The following is a 15014-nucleotide window of genomic DNA, read 5'->3' as shown; positions in this document are numbered from 1 at the left end:
AGCATCCTCTCAGCACCCTCTCAGCATCCTCTCAGCATCATTTCAGCATCCTCTCAGCATCCTCTCAGTATCCTCTCAGCATCCTCTCAGCATTGGGTGAGGTCCTGACTGAATCAGAGCCAGATAGAGGCCACCCCTTGGCAAGACAGCAGTTGTGCTATCGTAGGCCCCTTGTCCTAGCCTCTTATTATAAAGCTAAGAATGCCGTCATTACTCCTACATTTTCATCTAATCTTAATTACTTCCTAAAGGCCCAACTCTAAGAACTATTGACATACAAATTTGATGATTAAGTTTCAAGCATCTGGATTTCGGTGGCAGAGGTGGTAGGGGCACTTTCAAAACACACCAGTCTACCTTGGTCCCTGATGAAATAAATCCTGCCATACCATATCCTACAAGCCCCTACAGATGCTGATTTTTCTACCCTCTTCATCTCTCTCTCTCCGTCTGTCTATCTCTGTCTGTCCCTCTATCTCTGTCTCTCTCTTACTGCTTTTTGTAACTATGAGTAGAATCACACATATACATGATAGCCAATTGTTCACATTATCTTGAAAGCTCAGTCAAGTTTATTATCATCCTTGTACAGAAGTTAGGTTGTTCTTCTTCCCAGCCCCATGTTCCTAGAAATAAGACTCAGACTCAAAATATATTTACAAATACTTTGACCCGATATCTAAGCTCTTCTCTGACTACATCATAACTTAAAATAACCCATTTATTCTAATCTACATTCGGCCATGTGGCTGATGACCTGTGCTTAGATAACATGCATCTGTCTCAGTCACATCTCCCTGGGTGAATCTCCCGGATCTGCCCACTATCCCAGAATCCTTTCTGTCTACAGGATGTTCTACCTCCTATTTCCTGCCTTAACTATCAAATTTATTACTATCAAATAAATACATTATCAAATTTATTACTAGCAGGTGCCACATCCATACAGATACAAGATGCTTTCTTTATCACCAAGAACCTTCCCTCATCCCTTTCAGTTTTGGTTAGATTAGCTCCATTCAGTATCCTAGATGTCCTATATCTGTCTCCTAGCCAATGACGTTATCTTTACCTTTGAACTACTCCTTGAGCATCTGACTTACAGTCTTCCCCTCGTTCCTAAATTTTCCTTTTGTCAAACGGACTCTGTGTATAACAATGGCTTAGCTTCAGAAGTCACAGATGTCTTTCACTCTGTCTGTAGCTCACTGTCAGGATACATTCTTGTCTCTTATCCTTGCTGGAACCTAATTCTAACTCTGAAATCTTAAACTTCATGACACTGATCTCCAATCAAAACCTTCTGCTCTGTTGGCTTCCTCATTGTTCTACTGTTGTTGCCTCTTCCCTTCTGCCTCAAGACCTTATGGTGTAAGTGTACGCTTCTCTAACATGGGGCTGTCCTCCTGGCTTTAATACCCTATACTCAATAGAATCTATACATGCAGCACATTCACTTAAACCTGCAACTGGGATCTAGATCCATTAATTCTCTAGAACTGTGTTGGAAATGCGCCCCAGCTCTGTGCAGATTAACAAGTCCAAAGAGGTCTTGTCAGCCAATATTTCTTGATCTTTCCGTGGCTTTTCCTTCTCTTGACATCCCTCATCCTCAAGTTCTTTGTCACATCCTCCCATTGTCTCTCTGATATCATCTTCCCACCCATCTTTATGTGTCTATATTCTCAGGAGACTATCTTCAGCTCATTTTCTCCATGGCTGTTCCATTGCTTCTGTGGGTTTGTAAATCATCCACACACTGATGACCTCCAAATGCCTGCTGTATGGATTTCTCCCCTGAGCCCAGGATTTTGCAAACTAGTGTTTTCTCTGTTTCATCACAAGAAATTCAAACCCAGCAAATCTATAATTGAACCTATCACTTTGTTCAACTTGTACCTCTCTCTTGTATTAAAAGTTTATTAGATTTATTTAGTCACATGTGCCTGTGTGTCTATCTGTATGTACATCACACTTAACAATGTTACACATTGTCCTTGGTGGAGTTCAGTGGCCAAATTATAGGAGCTGGTTTTCTCCCACCATCATGTGGATTGAACTCAGGTGGTTTGGTGCAGCAGCAGGCCCTCTATCCATTGAGCCATATCACTGACCCTTGTATTTTTGTTATTAATGACCTGTGTTCTATACAACAAATCATACCAAAGATACAAGACTCTTCACAGACAAACTACTTTCTCATTTTCCTCATAGAGTTGTCAGTTTTCCTGCTGAAGGGTCATCTCATATTGTCCCCCTGCATTCTCACCACTGTGTTGTACAATTCCACTGTGTCTCAGAGTGTAGTGACCACTGCAAGCTGATCTCACTAGGCTCTTCCAGCCCATTCTCTTCATGGTTGTCTGAGCAATTTTCTTTAATACAAATCTTATCTGTGTGATTCTCATGGTATAGTTGGTATGGGAGAATCATTTAGGCAGGTATTTTTAAAACATCACCCAAGCTAACCCAAATTGAAAATTTTTGGAGTAAAATTAGGATATTATTGGTTTGTTTTTTTTTCTTTCTGAGTCCCAAGTGATTCTATCAAATGTTTGATGGAAATGACTACTTTGAAGATGAGATTTAGACCCACAAATTCCTATTGATTGATTCAATTATTTGGCATCTATTACACAGCTGTACAAAGTGGTCTAATTTCCTTCTCCACTGCCTTTGCCAATATTGTTCCCCATGTCTAGAATTTGTCTGCATAAAACTATTGACTTTTCTGTTAGATGTCTGTTCATTTTGCCTATTGTGTTACATTTTGTCTCCAATATTCATATGTTAAATAAAACTTAAACTTTAGTACCTTGAAATATATTTGGAGAAAGACTCTTTAAAGGGATAATTAATACAAAATGAAGCTATAAGGGTAGATGCTAACATAATATAAGTGTGATCATTATGAAGAGGGAAAATTAAAACGCAGATACAAGCATATACAGATGAAAACTCACATCTAAAGAAGGTACCATCTGCCGGGCAGTGGTGGCGCATGCCTTTAATCCCAGCACTTGGGACACAGAGGCAGGCGGATTTCTGAGTTCGAGGCCAGCCTGGTTTACAGAGTGAGTTCCAGGATAGCCAGGGCTACACCGAGAAACCCTGTCTTGAAACAAACAAACAAACAAACAAAACAAAAAACAAAACAAAAAGAAGGTGCCATCTGAAAACCAAGGAGAAACCACTCCAGAGGAACCAAACTTGCTGTACCTGGATCTTGGACTTGTTCTGAACTGTGAGGAAACAGACGTCTGTAAGCCAGCAACTCTGTGGATCTTTGTCACAGTAGCCCTAGCAGACTTGCTATATTAAATTCCATGGAATCAATTTAGTCTCCTACCTTCAGGGCTCAGGGCAGCACTGCATATCTCAGCGAGAGCACATAGTGAAGAAAACCTATTCACCTGAGAAATAATCAAAGGAAAACAAGAGAAAGGAGGAATCCCATGATTCCATGCAAGGCCTGCCCCTCCCCCTATACTGGGCCTCACATGTTAAAATTTTTATCATCTTCTTATCATTTCACACTGAGGATTAAGAGTTTAGTGGGCATTCAATGACAGCAGGCCATAAAATAAATTCCAAACTCTATTTACCCATACTATTTACCAAATACCACTAGACTCAAGCATGTTATCTAAAACTCTAGAGCTGAAGGGAAAGCAAGAGAAAAGTATTTGTAATCTGGGATTAGCATGATATAACACTAACAGCACAATCTACAGAAGACGAGAAAACAATAAATTGTGGCCATATCAGAAATATAAAGTTCTACTTTCAAAACACATCACGAAGAGAGAGAACACATAAACCACAGAAAGAAAATACTTATAATCTGAAAGCAGACCCATGCCTGGAATATGCTGGACATTCTCAGCGCTCAGTAATAAAGTAACAATCAATTAAAAATGATAGAATTTATTAAACATGCTTTCACCATTAAAGTCAAACTCATGAGAAAAAAAACACAAAAGAAAAAGTGTTCACATCGTTAATCACTAGGGAAATGCAAGCTAAAATTGTAATAAAACTCCAATGCATGTCTATGACAACTGCTAAACTGGAGTGGCTGTTCATACCAGGTGCTAGTGAGGAGGTGGCATAGCTAGGATCCTCATCCATGGATGTGGAATGTGTAAAATGGCATAATGATTTAGAAAATAATTTGAAAGATTTCTAAAATGCTAAATATATACCTACCACAGGACATCCATTCTGCTCTAAGAAAGTACTCAAGAAGAATGGGAGCAAACACTCTTTTGCTTCACAGTGCTGCACACACATGACCATAGTAGCCTTATTCAGAATAGCCCCGAAGTGGTGTAACCATACTGTCCATCAATAGTTTAGTGAGGATGGTAAATGTGCCTGTGCAACCAAATCCTATCCAGCAGTAGAAAGATGAAGTGGATGGGTTGCAAAACATTTATGATAAAGGGAAAGAATTCATGTGCAAAAGTTATGCACAATTTTATTCTATTCCAACTTAAAATTCTAGAGAGTCGGTCTGTGTGATGGAGGTGGCAGCCAGCAGTTGCTTTGAAAGAGCAGGGAGGTGGCAGAAGGGATGGACGGTGGCAATGGCTTGTATAGGAACATGTAACTGTCAAAACTTGTTAATTTATGCATCTTCCAGTTTATTAGTGTTATTGTATTAAACCTCATAAGAAAAATTCTCTTGTGTTTAACTATATAATGAAAAAAATGAATGGACAGCTTCTAGCTCCTATGCACATAATATAAATCTCAAAATTCTCTGTTTATTAGTCTAACTTTTTCCTGACTTTTCATAGAGAAACGCTTATTCAAGTGAATGAGGAGGCATGCACAATAGTATTGATTGTGCATTAGTGAAGATGTGACAACATGTTAAGTCAACCCCACAGTCTGACTGTCGCAGGCTAGATTCCTAGTACTATGAGTACTATCTAGTCTTTATGAAGTTAGGTTTTTTAATCTCTAAAATGGAAGCAATTGTAATGTCTGTCTCATAAGAATACTGTAAAAGTGAATGCGATACATATGGAAAGAATATACAGAGCAAAGCCCTGTGGATAATAGAAAAAGTTTTCTAGTTGTTCATCATCATCTCTGACAAGACCTTCTCCCAAATGGGCATTTAGTCTCAACTCATTTACCTGGTAAACCAACTTTCAGTAGCCTCCATTTTATATATTAAATATTTAAAAAACATTTTTGAACTTTTCAATTATTTATTATTTTGTGTATATAGGTAGTTTTTGCCTGCATATTTATGTGGTATGTATCTGTGATGCCTACGGAGGCCAAAAGATGGCATCAGACCTTTTTGGACTGAAGTTACAAATGTTTTGGAGTGACTACATGGGTGCTGGGCATCAAACTCCAGTCCTTTGGAAAAGCAGCCAGCGCTCTTAATCACTGAAGCATCTCTCCAGCCCCTTAAAGATTTTTCTTTTAATTGTGAACACATTTTGGAATCTGAAGCAGGAACATTATCAGTGTGGCAGCATCCATGGAGGCGTAGCCTAAGACCTATTCACTAAACAGGATTGGAACAAGATTTAATGCAGAAACAAAAATATTTCAGGGAAATTAAACAGCAGAAATATTCAAAATCAGAAAATTACACGAAGAAGCTTACAGATCACTTTCTCCTGTATTTTAAAATAGCAAGTGTTTTAAAATATATACACTCTGGGATAGAAGGACAAATGATCTTCTAAGCCACACCCCTTTTCTACCTGAAGAAGATCTGGAGCTCTGTTTGAGGAGCCAGGATTCTGTTGTCTTAGAATTCCATCTTGGGATATTTGCTAAGCTGAAGATGTAAGTCATTCAAGTTAGACAGTCTTCCACTAAGGAGGTTGAAGTGAAAGAAAATTTGTGTCTACTGCAAGACTTGCACTAGCTGGGAGAGCTGACTTCTATGGTGTGATGTATTCCCTGGCTATACGAGACCTCATCATTCCAGAAGTATTCCTCAAGTGGTTATTATTTCAAGCTTACCCATCTGGGGTTTAAATAGTCCCAAGTCGTGGATTTCCTTTGGGCACTTTCCTATTTTGCTTCTCTGTTGTTGTGGTTAAACACTGACCAAAAACAACATTGGAGATGAAAGGGTTTATTTGGCTTATATGGTTACTGGCTGTCATGGAGGGAAGCCAAGGCAGGAGGCTAGAGGCAGGACCTGAAGCAGAAGCTGTGGAGGTAGGGTGCTTACTGGCTTGCTTTTCATCGCTTGTTCAGCCTGATTTCTTATGTATCCCAAAGCCACCTGCTCAGTGGGGCAATACCAGTACTAAATGAGGCGCTCCCACATCAATCATTAATTAATAACATGCCCCACAAATGTGCTGTCTTAGTTACAGTTTTAGTGCGGTGAAGAGAAACATGACCAAGGCAACTCTTATAAGGAAACCATTTCATTGGTGCTGGCTTACAGTTTCAGTCTATCCTCATCATGCTGGGAAGCTTGGCAATGTCAAGGCAGACTTGGTGCTGAAGGAGCCAAGAGTTCTACATCTTGATCCAAAAGCAGCCCACAGAAGATACTCTTCTGCAGGCACCCAGGAAATGGGTTTCATCCAGACTGGGCCGAGCCTGAGCATAGGTGGCCTCAAAGCCCACCTATGCAGTGACACACTTCTTCCAATAAGGCCACACCTCCCCTAATAAGGCCACACCCCTCCACTAAGGCCACACCTCCTAATCACGCCATTCCTTACGGCCAAACCTATTCAAATAACCACTTATGCCCACGGGACAATCTGACGGAGGAAATGTGTCAACAAAATTTCCCTCGTCCCAGTGACTCTAGTATGTGTCAACTTGACACAAAGCAAGCAGCATAGACACAATTCTGGCTTTGGTAGTTCTCTACTGGACAATGTTACCTCTGTTTGACCTTTCTTTTCCTCTCTTACTGTTATCCTCTTCTCTTCCTCCTCCTGTTCTGATCAGGCCCCATGATTTGCCCCCAAGTACTTTGCTTTTTACATATGTGATTACACATGACATGCAATCAGGTTCCTCACCTGTGCTGCTTCACCAATTATTATTATTATTATTATTATTATTATTATTATTATTATTATTATTGGCTTAATTCTCTGCTCGAATACATCTCATGTAAGAAGATATAATGTCCAGGTTAATATATAATAGCACTATTTTGCTATATAGAGAGGGTATGCCCTTGTGTTTTTGTTATTAAACATAACAGGTAAATCCTACTTGACAAATAAATTCACAAATTTCCTTTCCCATTGTATACTACATTCCCATTAACACTTAGCATTCTAATTTCTATGCATTTCTTCCAACTTTTTAAGGTACCACATACTACTATTTGGCTTTATTCTTCATAACATGTTGAACCAAATAAATGAATCAATGTACTTATCAGTGTGTCTATTTCCTATAGTTAATGTCTTTTTAGGTTTTTCGAGACAGGGTTTCTCTGTGTAGCCCTGGCTGTCCTGGAACTCACTCTGTAGACCAGACTAGCTTCGAACTCAGAAATCTGCCTGCTTCTGCCTCAAGTGCTAGGATTAAAGGCGTGTGCCACCACTTCCCGGTGTGTTTTTAAATTTTTAATTCACTTGTTTGTGAGCTGGAAACAGTTCCTACCTTCCAGTGTTATTTTTGCTCAAGATGAAAGAGAGAAATGCATAAAAGACTCTAGCACAACACTACACACAAAGTAGATGCTTAATAAATGATTAGCCTATGACTCGCACATTACCGTTTTCCGTATTAAGTGTTCAGTGTGCTATTTAGCCAGTCCATTGCTCCCTAATGGTTTACTGCTAATTGGTGCTGAGGCTTTCCAATTACAGCCTTCCCTGTCAGGCTATAGTTTTCTTTTGTTTACAAGCATTTAGCCTTGTTTTCCAGCCAAGTGCAGCTCTTCTGACCTGCAAAGATTTAAATTCATTTTGTCATCAAAACCTCAGGAGACCATATCATGTACGTTACTAAAATTCCAACACAACATCTGTTGAATCTTCCAGTTTGATTCAGAATGTAGCTATTAGGCTTATGTGGTTTGGTTTTTTTATAAACCCTACTACATATATCATCAATAAACCAGGTATCTGATTAAATGTTCATTTACCAACATACATTCCTGTTTTACCCCCTAGAACCTAATAGAAAAAAACCCTCCATTTAAATGAATTAACATAAAATGGATTATATTAGCATGATGAAGAGATGGCTCAGGGTCAAGAGAGCTCACTACCTTTGCAGAAGGCCTGAGTTGACTTCTCAACACTGGCACAGCAGCTCACAGCTTCTATAACTCCAGCTCCAGGGATCCAATGCCCTCTTCTGACTTCCTTGGCCTTCTGCATGTATGTGTTGCACAATGGACTCAAGAACACACACTCACAAGTAAATAAACAAATAAAAATTTAAAAACATCACAGTTTTTAAAATTTTGATAAAGTAGTATTAGTTTACTGCAGTAACTTTTTTTAAAAATCCAGAGGAGTATAAAGAAAACCAATGCCTACATTTTTATTGCAGTCTGATAGTTCAACTTGTGTTTTACTTACAAATATCTCCTCCAAAAGTTCATAGACATTTGGTTGTATGCATATTCCTCTTCTACAAAATAATATATTTTATAAGTACTTAATGATTGCTATTTTGTGACCTCTAGAATTTCTTTTCCTTCAATTTTCCACAATTAAAATTTGCCATATAAGGCAGCAAACATTTTGCCTCTTAAGGCCAGCATAAACTTAGATCTTAATGCGCCAGCTAACATAAGCACATATTGTAGGTTGGGCAACTTCAAAAGACTCAAAGAATCATTATATATTTTAAACTGAAATACAATTTGGGGGATGTTTTTTAATTTTTTGAAAGATTCTGCTTTTCATTAGGAACTGTCTTTGAACGTCTTCATTATGTCTTAATGATTCTCAATCTCTATTGGCTTTCTCTTGCTTTGCATCCCTAAATGGTAATAAATAATAGAAGATTTAGAATTGGATGACATAAGAAACAATTTTGTTTTCACTATCTTTCCATGAACTAAGTCACACTAATTTTCCTTCCTTCTAATGCCAAAGACCCTCTTAATCTTTAGCAACAGCTCATCCATATTTGATTTGACTTTAATCTTCAAATGGCTTCCCCAACCCTCATCCCCCAAAGCTTTTGTTAATGAGTCTTTATTATGCTGAACATGATTATTCATCCTTGATAGAGGCTTTCCTCATATTTTCAGTAAATTCCAGTGAGGTTGACTTAATGCAGATGTTGTTCACTAAATTATGAGTAAGATGACTAATGTGTACATCTGAGGAATTCTTAGGGGTTGTATGTTAGCCTTGGGGGAGGTTAGGGAGCTCAAGCAAAAATGGGCAGGTCCAATCTCCTAGGAGTTTTTGCCATATTGAAAGATATAGCTTGTCTACTTTGCAAGAGAAAAGGTTAGTCCACTTTACCACTTTATGCTCTGTGGCATGTCCACTGAGATGTGGTATTACTATATCTGTACCTTTCAATGCAGTGGTGTTTCCTAACATAGGACATGTCTGGACTCCTTCACATCCTCATTCCAGCTGCAAGGCTCTTCTTGGACATTAAAATTCAGGAGCTCAGAAAGTAACTTTTGTACTTTTCTATGTATCCTATGCCTAGCCCAGTACTCTTAATGCTTGATTCAAAATGAACAGTCACATAGAATATCACCCCCTGTTCTTCCATTCCTCAGAAACCATTTAAAATAACTCTATTTGACTTCAAAAATGATCAACAATCCAGTGTTGTGATCAAGGTTGTGGATTGGACAGGCAGTTGATCTAGAGGAAGGTTCCTCGTTCAACACTTGCCTGCTTTGTGAAACTGGCCACATGACTACATATTGCCTTCAGATTTTCATCCACAAAGTGGAAGTGATCCTGGTACCTACAACATAAGATTAGAATTGTTCATTTCAGTAGAGTTTAGTACATCCCCAATAAACATTAACAGCAACTGCTAGTACAGGCAATCTACAATGCAGCATGTGGAACACTCTTCTATCTTGGAGTTCATCCAACATAAATCTATATAGTTTCAATATGGTGTAAAGAAGAACACATAATCTCAGGACTATTTCTCGGCATATAAATTTTAATCTAAAAGGAAATGTTGAGGAAGTTTTTCTTTTTTATGTAAGAAAACTAAGAGAAATCACACATGATAAAACTTAACTCTATTAGTTCTCATTGGATTCAATTCTGCCTGAGTTTTGATGTTTCTTTCATTGTATCTGAAGCTAAATTTCTACTTCCACAACTTGAGTGAGGACCCCCTGATGCCAAATCTGGGTCATAGAGATTTTGGTTAATAAATCAAAAACTGGATGGTTTGTAGATTCTTTCATAACTACAATATATATTACTTTGTTGGTTGTATTTAATTTGAAAAAAATTTACTCAAAGGTGATATATAATATCATGATAACCTTACCATTATTTTCAACCTAAAATTAGTCAGTACCAGACACAAGGCTCCACTAGAACAGCCCAGGGATCCTCACATGGAAGGGAAAGCTTTTCTGCCTCTTTGTCTTCACTTCCCACTTTCTTTACCTGGAGGCACTATTAGAGTTAGCTTTTAAAATCTTCACATGTTACATATGGTGGTACAGTCATGTAATCTCAGCACTGGATAAAGAGGAAGGAGGCTCAGGAGTTCAAAGTTATCCTTAGCTACAAAGCAGATTTGAAGTCAGCTTGTGCTAAATGAATCCCTGTTAAAAGTAAACAAAAAAATAAGAATCGTTTATTGAATATGCCATTGGTTATAAATATTGGAAAATCTGCCAGTGAATTCTGTGTCCATTGCTCCAAAGTAAGTTCTGAAGTCCCAGATTCATGCTCAGGTAATCTTCATAGAGTCCTATTATAAGGCAAAGGTAGGACAAAACCTTCTAAAGCCTTTTCCAGTCTTCCATCTGGGCAGAGCTTGGAGACCTCTCTAGAGATAATGAATTCCAAGCCTAAAAAGTCTTGCAAATCAAAGTAGGTCTTCATTTATAATTTTAACAACTTTTTTTTTTACTAGTAAGTTTGTGATGGTTTGAATGAGAATGGCTTCCATGGACTTATATGTTTGAATACTTAGCTCCAGTTGGTGCAAGTATTTGGGAAAGATTAGGAGGCGTGTCCTTGTTGGAAGAGGCCTTGTCACTAAGAGTAGGCATTGATGTTACAATTTCCAGTGTGATCTTTACGTCTTCATTGTTTGTGGATCGAGATGTGAGTTGTCAGTTGTTCCTGTTGCCATATATTTGCTCTGCCATGGTGGACTCTAATCCTCTGAAACTGTAAGCCCAATTAAACCTTTGACTTTATGAGTTCCCTTGATCTTGGTGTTTTGTCACAGCAATAGAAAAGTTAACTAAGACAGAAGTTGGTACCAGACAGTAAACTATTGCTGTGACCGGTTCTACCATACTATTTTGGGAGGAATGTGGAGGATTTGGGGACTTTGGAGTAGGAAAGATGTTAACATTCTAAATAGAACTTAATGGGTCATCCTAATAAGAGCTTGGAAGACAGTATTTTTGAGAGCGATGTGGACTATGAAGGCCCAATCTAAGAAATTTTAGAGGGAAATAATTATTATCAAACGGGCTTGAGGCTTTTTTTTTTCATGTATGTGTGATACTTGGGCAAAGAATGTGGCTCTCTTCCATTCTTGTCCTAATTATTTGCTTAAGGCTAAGTTGAAAAGTAATAGACTAATTTCTTTGAGGGAGGAGATTTTAAAGCAGTGTGCCCTGTGGTTCTTAGCAATCACTGTTATGTAGTACTATACTGACAAAGTGCATGCGAGGTAAAAGAAAATACAAAATGTACAGTTTGAATTGAAAAGGAGCGCCAGAAAATTTAATGTTTGCACCAAGGCTTGTGCTGAAAGACCCAGGCAGACTCTGCTCTACATTGAGATAAAAGGAGAGATGCCATCAGGTCAAGACCTCATCTCACCCAGCTAATCTTGAAACTTTTGAAAGGAAAAGACCTAAGGACTTGTCTGCTCTTAAGAAACAACAAATCAGAGCAATTGGAAAGTGTAGTAGAAGGAGGGAGGTTTCACTTGATGTTTGCAACCAAACTTGGCAGTGTTATGCCTGTGGGTGACTTCAGAGTCATAAAGGATACACAAGAAAAAGGTCGGGCAAATCTCTTCCATAGAGAAGGAGAGCTTCTGAGTCCAGGTATGTGGCAGGGCAGTCCCTTCTGCATGGAGGTCTTGAGAGACCATTGCCTTAAGATGTGAAAGTCAAGCCTGGATATCACTGGAGACCCCAAGTTGTCAGAGATACCAGAGCCATGGAATACCTACCAAAGGGACCTTCAAACAGAACGTAGAACAAACCCAAGAGGCAGAGTAGGTATCAGGCAGCAAAGTTCAAAATGTGGTAATGCTACAGGATTTGGAGTTTGCTCTGCTGGTTTTTGCTTTGGTTTGGTCAATATTTCTTCATTATGCGTTCCTCCTTCCCTCTAGTTTGAAATGGTAATATATATTTCATGCCATTGTATGTTTGAAGTTTTTGGGTTTTATAGAAGCTACAATTAAGAGATTGTCTTGGGTCACAGAAAAGACTTTGTACTTTTAAACAGTATTATGACTAAAAGACTATGGATTTTTGAAGTTGGACTAAATGTATTTTGCATTGTAATATGACACAAGCCTGTAGGTGCCAGGGAGTGGAACATGGTAGTTTGAATGAGAATGATCTCCATGCTCACGTGTTTGAATACTTGTTCTCCAGTTGGTAGAACTGTTTGGGAAGGATTAGGAGGTGTGGCCTTATTGAAGGAAGTGTGTTACTGGCAGTAGGCTTTGGGGTCTCGATGCCTATGTCCAGTTAGCTCTCTGTGTCTCCTACTAATAGATCTAAATGTTAGCTTTCAGCTGTTCCTGCTACCCTACTTTTGCTCCATCATCATTTACTCTAATCCTCTGATACCATAAACTCAATTAAACATTCATTTTGTCGCCACAATAGAAAAGTAACCAGGACCAAGTTTGCTCCCTGACACACCTCTTTCAACAAGGCCATGCCTCCCAATTGTCCCAAACAATTCCACCAACTGGGGCAAAGTATTCAAACATATAAGCCTATGGGGGCATTCTCATGCAAAACACAACAAAGTCAAAGAAAATTGGGTAAAATGATTACAACACAGTTAAACAAATGCTCTCCCTTATAATGCATGTGCCTCTTCTCTTCAGTTTCCTCATGTTGGATTTTCATGTTGGTGGCTTTTCAGTTAGTACAAATTACTCTAAATTTGAATTCAATTTGATGCTTTATGCCTAAGTGTACACACATTTTCCTTTCTTTTGCTTTTTCTAGCAAAAGTATTTATATTTTATACTTTTTTATCTATTGATATAACATTTATAGATTATGCTTTTTGAAGAAATACAATTTATTTTAACCATTCATTTGTTTCTTGGTTTTAATAAAATATTAGATAGCTTCTCTCCCTATGTCTTCTAACTTTGGCTCCTGTTAACAGATCATTTTCAGCAGAAAATATCCAGGCAGATGTTTTCCTAAGGGGCCAAATGTGTAGGTGAGATTGCATCTCTCTCTCTCTCTCTCTCTTTCTCTGTCTGTCTCTCTCTCTCTCTCTCTCCCCTTCCCTCCCTCCCTCACTTTCTTCTACCCTTTTTATGCTCTTCATTTTCTTCATACCATGTGGCAAATGATAATTCTGCAATCACTCTTTAATATTGCTAATATAAATATCTAACGAAGATAACTCAAACCCTACAGAAGAAATAAGCATGAACTAGATAAAACATTGAATACATAATAGACAGCATAAACAGTATATGAACTCAGGGTCTCTAGAGGCAGCAGGTGGTAAATCATGCTTCCAGCAGGATGGTTTCTGTAAAATAGGTTAAAGGAAGAAAGAAAGAATGAGTGAAAGAAAGAAAGGAGGGAAGAAAGAAAGAAAGAGAAAACAAAAGAAAGGAAGAAGGAAAGAAAGAAAGAAAGAAAGAAAGAAAGAAAGAAAGAAAGAAAGAAAGAAAGAAAGAAAGAGACCAAACATGGGTAGGCAAGACAGAATCAAAATGTGTTTCAACCTTAATGCTTTCATCTTGATTTTTGAAAATCACACTCACTGTTGCTAAATTGAAGAATCAGTCATGTTTCATTCACCTCTCTCTTGCTAAGAGGATGACCCACAATAATTAGGAACACACAAACTCCTAAATAGGGTTAAAAGACAAGAATTTATTTTCAGACTTGACAAACTTGCTTCCGGTTTACATATGGATATCATCTTCATTCTTCATTTTGGTTAAGTGTATTGATTTACAAAATCATCCTCCAAAATACAGGTTATTATGGGTTGTTTACTATGTAAGTTATTTCCTATCTAAAAAGAAAGTCAAAGAATAAATGCTTTCTGTGGGACGTCCTTCATCACTTCTACTGTTGTGTGAAGTTCTTTTCATAGCAATCTGATTGTGATTATCAAATCACTCTTTGAATGATTTTGGTGGCTAAGAAAGAGCCCTGAGTGTTTTGCCTCCTTGACTTTCACATGGGCTGCTTTATAGCAGGCATTCTTTAGGACAGCGCAGAAGCGATGGATCCTGAGGAATTTAGTGTTCCTTTTAAAATACTTCAGTTTGACTAGGAGGATGTAAAACAGCAGACATGATTAATATATATCTTTCTATATTTGTTTACAGGTGAATAAGTCTCTAAAATGTTTAAAAGCCCAACACTGAAACCTCCTCCCTGCCCATTTGGGTTTAAGGGCCTAGAAGTTAAAAAAAAAAAAAAAAGGGCTACGTGTGAGCCTTTTGCTTCTCTCAGTCATGGTTCCCTCCCTCAAATTTATGACATCTTTATAGTCACTCTGTGTGACTTTTTTCTTTGCTTTTCCCCCCTGTAGTTCCTCTCCCAAAGTTGTTTGATTTTTACCACTCCCAGAAGAAGTTCTGTTGTCATTATTTAACATGGGAATAGCAGTAACATTTTTTTT

Source organism: Mastomys coucha, unplaced genomic scaffold (assembly GCF_008632895.1).
Source record: "Mastomys coucha isolate ucsf_1 unplaced genomic scaffold, UCSF_Mcou_1 pScaffold23, whole genome shotgun sequence".
Taxonomy (NCBI): domain Eukaryota; kingdom Metazoa; phylum Chordata; class Mammalia; order Rodentia; family Muridae; genus Mastomys; species Mastomys coucha.
This window is presented reverse-complemented; position numbering follows the sequence as displayed.